The sequence below is a fragment of the Podarcis erhardii genome (assembly GCF_964252035.2).
Source record: "Podarcis erhardii genome assembly, chromosome: 5".
Lineage (NCBI taxonomy): Eukaryota > Metazoa > Chordata > Lepidosauria > Squamata > Lacertidae > Podarcis > Podarcis erhardii.
In genome coordinates, this window is record NC_138509.1 from 80,340,817 (window position 1) to 80,349,155 (window position 8,339).

An 8,339-nucleotide genomic window follows, 5' to 3' on the forward strand; every position below is an offset into this window, starting at 1 on the left:
AACATAGGAACCTGTTACTCCCCAAAGGTGTTCGTGAGAATCACGGAAGCCATGGGAATGAAAACCATGCATAACCTTGCAGGATTAGTTTCCTAAAATAGCAGTCACATTCAACATCAGCTTGGATATGATAATAAATTCAAGATCACTTTGCACTGTCATTGTCATGTGCCTACTGTATAAAGTCTCTGTATCCACCTCTGGCATTGTGGAGCTACAATGGGGATTTTTTGGTGAGTCAAGTCTACGATGTTGAGTGATGGGTGTGTAAGCCTTCTGAGGTCTAGGACTGATTCACACTGTTGGTGTTATCTCCTTTGCAGCAAGAGCTGTTTGAAAATCAAGGTGGGAATTGTCATTTAGCTGTGCTTTTCTTAAAATAAAAAACACACAAAAATTACATCTCAAACATATTCCCCTAAACTATTGAATTTTTGAAGATTGAAGACTTTCCCTTAATAGGAATATAAATTAGGATATTTCACTTAAAGGTCTCTCTGGAGCTTTTTTTAAAAAAACACCCACTAGAATGAGTACTATTCTAAGTGAAAACTTAAATTATGGTCCAAGTAACAGACTACAGTGGTGAAATGTCCCATGGATGGAATACATCTCTGACTGCTCATTATCATGTAGAATATTAACTTGCTTCAAAGAAGAAAACCCACATTTGCTCTCATAGGCAAATGAGCCCCTCAACTTGCTACGGCTGCCGAGACGTACATGAGCAAAACATATCAGTGCCGGGAAAGAAATCCCCACCATCATCACTGCATTAGCTGCAGCTTGTTAACCAATTAACGTTTTGTGAGGATGCCAAGAGCAGCATTTGTTTTCCAAATGCTTCCATCCATTTTGCCCCGGCTGTCAGTCTTCATCATGAATGCACCTGCTTTAAGCGAACAGAGCCAAATCAGCATTAATAGGCGTTTGTATAGAGGGCAGAGATCATATTTATTAAATCAGTGTTATCCACTTGTCCATCACCCGGTTGCCAATTTACCCCATGTTGATTGATTTCACACTTCATAAAATTAGCCCCAAGGTGCCATTAGAGAATTTTTGTTGCTGTTGCCCCGCAGAGTGTGCTTTAGATCTATCTGTCTGTCTATCTAAGCGTGTCATCTATGGCCTGAATGTTTCCGCCTAAGTGTGCGAACAAGAAACCAGTCCAAACCTACAACAAAAAGTAAGGGCTTAGAGGAAGTCTTCCAGCCGGAAGCTGGCCTTCTGGGTCATAGCTGTTTCTCTTAAAAAGGCCATGTGACAGATATTTGGTTCATAATGCGCAAGTTCTTGTGAGTTTTTTCCCTTTCCCCCCCTTTTTCTAAGCCGCTAAGCCGCTAATAGCTGCTAAGCCGCTAAACCGCTAATAGCGCTAATCCGCTAAACCGCTAATAGCCGCTAAGCCGCTAAACCGCTAATAGCGCTAATCCGCTAATAGCCGTGCTTCGCAAGACGAAAAAACCACAAGACGAAGAGACTCGCGGAACGGATTAATTTCGTCTTGCGAGGCACCACTGAACCTAATGTCGGAGCTTTCCTCTCCGATGATGATGCCCTGGACCAACTGATGTCAGAGCTCCAAAACTGGTAGCGTCCAAAAGGGAGTATTTTCTTGGTTCAAAGCTCTCCTAGTCCCCAATTGGGGGCAAATTTAGACATGCTTCTCAGTGAATCTAAACCTCTCCCTCTCATTATTTTGAATGGAAGGGAAAATGAACAGCAAATTAAAAACTAAAGGCTTGAAATGGACAGAGGAACACAAAGCAAATCCTGTCCCCTCACTTTGACGCCCTTGGCAGCATCAGAAAGGATGAACCTTAAAATTTAATTAGTGTCTGAAAAATGCAGCTATATTAAAGTTTGGACAATATGCAATTTGTTTAAATGTAATCACATTGTTAGTCAGTTTGAAGGCATATATTAGAAATAGACGTTATGCTGTTGATGCTTTGGTGGTGAAAGATCATGGGCACTTTAAAAATCACTGTTAGCCACCATCCTGCTGTTGCTAGTCTGCTAGAAGTGCCAATAACAACAACAACAACAACAACAACAACAACCCTATATAATAGCCATCTTGATTCCACTGTGTTGATGAGAACAATGGTAATTGTGATCAATATTATTGAAGAAGGACTTTGGTACTGGCAATTTATTTTAATGCTGCAAAGGAAAGCTCTTCGATGTGGTCTGGGAGCAGCTGCTTTCACCTAGGCACACTTTCCCAAGAAAACAGGGTTCCTGCATCTGTAATTAGAACTCGGCCCTTTGTTGTTAGCAATAGCCACACCAAAGCACGAGATGCGCGGAGAAAACTATGGCACAAGCTAACACTCGTTTGCAGAAGCTGGGATGTACCGTTACCTTGTCTTCCAACCTGCAGCTGGTCAGTTGAATAGTTTTGCAGCTTGTTGTATAAATAGAATGTTTGTTCTACATAATGGATTTCGGTGTGATATGGTAAATATCGACTCCCGGGTGGGCTGAAATGCATAATTCATTGTGCAGCGCATTCCGCCCACTCTGCCTCTTGCATGATTAACATGGGAGGAATACATTTCACTTTTTCCAGGGACGTAGAGACTAGCATAGAAAGTTACGGAGATGAATGCCTAATGCTCAGATGTGCTGCAGAAAATTACCCGGCTCCGTTGCAGGATATCTTCGGCACCCAGCCACCTCTGTCACTTCCAAACATTATCATTAAGGCAATGCGGTGATTTTAAGGATTCGGAGATTGAATGTGCCTCGGTCAGGCCACCCTAAAACGGTTATCTTGGCCACATTGCACATATTGCTCTCTGTGGTATACATGAATAAGTCAAGGTAATAGGTTATGGTTTGCATTTAATAAGAAAAAGAGCCACATAATTCATTAAATAATAGTGGGGAACGTAGATTTCCAATAGAAAGGAACTTTTCAAATGCATTGGCTATTCCATTGGCTTGGTGGGGGAAGGAGTCACTCAAACAATAAGGTGGTCTATGATGGAAAGGCAGTGTGTTTCTAAGACAGTCACTGCCTGGTTGATTTTACATTACCAACTTATATTGGTTTAATGCCAATTTAACTTTCCATAATCTTTATTGCTTTAGGCTCCCTTGTATCCTAGGAGCTCCTTCAGTCCTCCAACTGCTCCTGGGTGAGGTTTTCAGCCCAGCCAAACTGACAACTTTCTCCTTCCTCACAGAAATTGGACTGCGAAACTCTTTAGTCCCTCAGCAACCAAACATTCTGCGTCGTTATTCTAGTTCAACCAATAAGTGCCAGAGCCTTTGCCCCCATGAGCACAATGCAATCTCATCTCAGCTCCATATAACTTTAAGCCCAATTTATTAAAAGAATTTTTTTTTGCAGAAGACTTAATCAATGCATAAAAGGGGGGTGTTCGCTGGTGCAATTCTGACCCTCCCCTTGCATGCACTGATTGCACACTGAACTATAATCTGCATATGGATTGTATGAAACAACATAGCTTTTCAGTAGACAGATTTTATGAAACTATAAGTTGTGTCATTTAGAAAGAGCCATTTATCTCTAACTTACGCTCAGCAGAGAAAGGCAGACACTGAGTGCTTCAAACTTCAGGACTTTGAAAACAGCATTGATCCTCGTTTATCTGTGTGAGGTCTACATCAAAAGCCCAACATAGTCTTGACTTTGTACCTTTTGAAATATTTGATGTGTGTCATAATTAATCAAGCTCTTGCTTAACATCCTATAGATTTCTTCAGAATTGTCCCTGTTCTTGTTTGCAGAAGATCCTAATTCACAAAGTCAGAGACTCTCCCTGCTGCCAAGTTGCACTAGTTGAGGGGAAACTGTCAGGTCCTTGTGATTACTGGATAGTTCAAGAGAGGCCCAAATAGACTAGCTGTAATTACTTGTAAATGAGAGAACAGATGGTGTCAAGCAATTGCTAACATTTTCAGTACAAATAATTTCCTTTTTGCAGGAAACACCAAAAGAATTACCAGTGTTCATTCTCTCCACTAGGGTTGGTGATGTAGGGAAATAACTGGGAATAACAGTTAATCCTGAAGTCCCATATATGTGGGAAAATGCAAAAGAATAATGGCTGCCTCACTCTCTAGCAAAAAACAAAAACAAACCTCAGCAGAGTTTTAAACAGAAATATACGCAGTGTTTACAAAGCATGGGAAATATAGGTTGATAGACCCTTAAATGCCCCAGTATTAAGCGCTTACAATTGTGCTCTCCCAATAGACCACAACCTTAAGTAAGTTTAAATGCTTTACTTACAGGAATAAGTGGTCTAACTCATGCATCATTCAATGCCACATCAGAAACAACACAGGTAATGTATGTTGGGTTACAAAATGCAGAAGTTAGTCTCAAACACAAGGTCTGAGTCCCGAGCCCCAGCTTTAGATGTCTGCTCAGTTACATGGTTCAATGAGGAGAGAGAAAGGAACAGGTAACAACTCTTATTTCTTCCCTCCCCCCTAGCCCCCGGAGGTGAGGGATCATGACTAATCTGATCCTTAACTCCTTTCTCACTGCCAATTATGCACAGTTATGTTTGGCTGCATATATCTCCCACAGGTGTGTGTGTGTGTGTGTGTGTGTGTGTGTGTGTGTGTGAGAGAGAGAGAGAGAGAGAGAGAGAGAGAGAGAGAGAGAGAACGAACTGTTATATTGTGCGTACTAAGTGGCTTGGTGTTTTTGCAACCTATGATGCACTGAATTGCAGGGAGAGTAGTTTTTAAGTGGAGTACAGTGGTACCTCTGGTTGCAAACGGGATCCATTCCAGAGGCCCATTCGCAACATGAAAAGAGCGCAACCCACAGTGGCACGTCTGTGCACGTGCGGGCTGTGATTTGCCGCTTCTGTGCATGCGCAAGTGGCGAAACACGGAAGTAACCCTTTCCGGTACTTCCGGGTTGCCACAGGACGTAACCTGAAAGAACGTAACATGAAGTATGACTGTATATGTTTTTAGCTTTTTAAAGAGCTTTGTTCTGTCATATTATTTCCTATAGACATGTTAAATCACATCTCTGAGATGTGTTTGCTCACATGATTGCTCTGATAGTGACTTTCCCCTGTATGGTGCTTTGTATTGTGTGTGTGTGTGTGTGTGTTTTCCTATGCTGTGGCCCCAACCCGAAACACCATGTGGAAAACTGTTTTTGAAACTGAAGCTGTGGGAAGGATGAGCTTTTTGAAGGAAAGCAAGTTTTCAAAAGATCAGAACTAAACCGGGCAGATGCCTCTTGCATGAGCCTAACTGGCTCTCTGACCCATTTTACTTATGGTATTTGGAATATAGGAAGCTGCTTTACACCAAGTCAGTCCATTGGTCCATCTAGCTCAGTAATGTTGGCACTGACTGGCAGCAGCTCACCAGGAGGTCCTTCCCACCCCTACCTACAGACACTAGAAACTGAAACCATTTGGATTAATAGCATGTGCTCTCTAGTACTCAGCTGTAGCCCTTTGGAATTGACCTGTTTCCCTCTTAGTCCAAGACTAGATTTAAGTCAAGTTTTTCTGCTACTTTACTGGGTATTTGCTTCTCTTCCATATTCTCTTTTTTGCTTTTTCACTCATGTAATGGCAGCATAACAAAAAGCCATCTTGGTAAATGAAAGAAATGACATTCAGCAATGCAGTTTAAGGCCTCAATAAGTCAGATGTTAAACACCTAAGGGGTATCATCTCCTTTTAATGTGAGCACGGTCCCCATTAACATTAATGGGGGTTATTCTGGAGCTTCAAAAGGAAATGGTGCACCTAAAATTGCAAATGATCCCTTACAAACTCCACTGATAAATTATTCATGCATATCATTAAAGCCAAGCCACGCCTCCACAGGCCGCGGCAAAACCAGCCTCAGCGTTCCTTCTTTAAAACAAGAGGGAAGCTATGTTCTAGGAAGCAAAATGAATTTTATGTAAATATTGATTGATTGATTGATTGATTGATTGATTGATTAATGAATTAAATTTTTATCCTGGCCTTCTTTCCCCAAAGAGCCCAGGTTGACAAACAACACAAAAGCAAAACCATACTTTTTAAAAAATAAATAAACATAAATAAAACCTTGGAAAACACAGAAAACATTTGAAAATGCTTACCTGAGCTCTGATGGGCTTAACTTTTGATACTAGGAATACATACTTAGAAGTAAGACTCACTGATTTAACAGAGCGTTCCAAGCTCCCAGGTTCAAGAGGTAGAGAGGTGGCCTACTCTATAGGGATTGCACTCCCCTTGAAAATAGTGGGTATATGGCTTGGGGCTCCTAGATCCAACATTGTCACGAGAGGCTCAGGTAGTTTCGGTGGCTACGACTTCCTATTTTCAGCTTTGGCCAGTTCAGCAGCTCCAACCCAATTTGGGCACAGATGACTTGGCCACCGTACTCCGTGCTCCGATGTCCTCCGGATTAGGCTATCACAACACGCTGTAGCATGTGATGCTGCTCTTGGAAACCACTTGGAAGCCGCAGCTGGTGCACAACACAGCAGCCAAGTTGTTGGTGGAGATGGCTGTGAGAACGAACCATTTGTCCATGATTAAATAAGCACTGGGGACGCGGGTGGCACTGTGGTCTAAACCACTGATCCTCTTGGGCTTGCCGATCAGAAGGTCGGTGGTTTGAATCCCCGCGGTGGGGTGAGTTCCCGTTGCTTAGTCCCTGCTCCTGCCAACCTAGCAGTTCAAAAGCACGTCAAAGTGCAAGTAGATAAATAGGTACCGCTCCGGCAGGAAGGTAAACAGTGTTTCCATGCACTGCTCTGGTTCGCCAGAAGTGGCTTAGTCATGCTGGCCACTTGACCCGGAAGGTGTCTGCGGACAAACGCCGGCTCCCTTGACCTATAGAGTGAGATGAGCACGCAACCCCAGAGTCATCCGCGACTGGACCTAATGGTCAGCGGTACCTTTACCTTTACCTAAATAAGCATTTGATATGTCCCCTATGTTTCACTCCTTCATGGATCACTGCCTTGTCGTGGCAAAGGGGCTTGAATAACTGAGAGAAGCTATGAGCTATGCCATGCAGGGCCACCCAAGACGGACAAGTCATAGTGGAGAGTTTTGATCCACCTGGAGCAGGAACCAGCAAGCCATTCTAGTATCCCTACCAAGAAAACTCCATGGACAAAAACAAGAGGCATATAAAAGTTATGGCGCTGGAAGATGAGCCCCTCAGGTTGGAAGGCATCCAACATGTAGCTACTAACATGAGTTTGACCAAACTGCAGGAGGCAGTGGAAAACAGGAGTGCCTGGCGTGCTCTGATCCATGGGGTTACGAAGAGTCGGACATGACTAAACAACTAAACAATAACAATGTTTCACATCTAACTGATTTTCAGGATGCCTAACCATCAGTATTTGTCAAAATTGCAACTTCTCTCTAGCAGGCACCCATAGCCAGTGGCATAGTGCGGGGGTGGACACAGGGGCAGTCACCCCAGGCGCAAAATGGTTAGGGGTGCAAAATTTCAACACCTGGTGCTGCTACTTCCTTCGCTGTGCTCTGTTGAAAACATCGGGGGTGGACACAGGGGCAGTCACCCCAGGCGCAAAATGGTTAGGGGTGCAAAATTTCAACACCTGGTGCTGCCACTTCCTTCGCTGTGCTCTGTTGAAAACATCTTCTCCATGAGAACCAAGAAGTAACTTCTCCAGACAACAGAATGATACTTCTTATCTCTACAGCTGCGATCTCCTGGGTGACATAGACACCATTAGGCAGTTGAACGTGCATGCATACTCCATCCATTTCCCTCCTTCCTATCCTCCTTCCACACGGCCCTAGGCGCTGACAACCCACACTATGCCACTGCCAATAGCAACTTATCATGTTCTTCACCAACAGTAACTTTTCCTCACAGGAGAGTTGCTCCAACCCCTTGTTAATTTTGAATGCCTTCTTCTGAACCTTTTCCAGCTCTATACACCTTTCTGAGGTGTAATGACCAAAATGGTACACAGTATTCCAAGTGTGGCTGCATGATAGATTCATATATATGGCCTAGGACCTTCGTACCTATGGGACCGCCTCTCCTGGTATGCCCCACAGAGGACCTTAAGGTCTGCAAATAACAACATCCTGAAGATCCCAGGCCCCAGGGAGATTAGACTAGCCTCGACCAGAGCCAGGGCCTTTACGGCCGTGGCCCCGGCCTAGTGGAACACTCTCTCACAAGAGACCAGGGCCCTGCACGATTTGATATCTTTCCACAGGGCCTGCAAGACGGAACTATTCCGTCAGGCCTTTGGTCAGGGTTCAGTCTGATTCTTTTCTTTCTGTATAAGAACAAGCATTAAAGAGACCGCTCACAGGTCCTTTATAAGA

The 8,339-nt window shown here is 43.6% G+C and overlaps 1 long non-coding RNA gene across 1 annotated transcript; it reads right to left on the reverse strand.

The window, feature by feature from the left end:
• Positions 1-229: 229 nt before the first annotated feature.
• On the reverse strand, positions 230-3,889 carry LOC309343332. The gene is made up of 3 exons (XR_014157248.1): positions 3,674-3,889; positions 2,649-2,807; positions 230-329 (listed from the first exon to the last, which is right to left on the reverse strand). It is a non-coding gene; the product is annotated as an uncharacterized lncRNA (long non-coding RNA).
• Between the last annotated feature and the right edge of the window lie 4,450 nt (positions 3,890-8,339).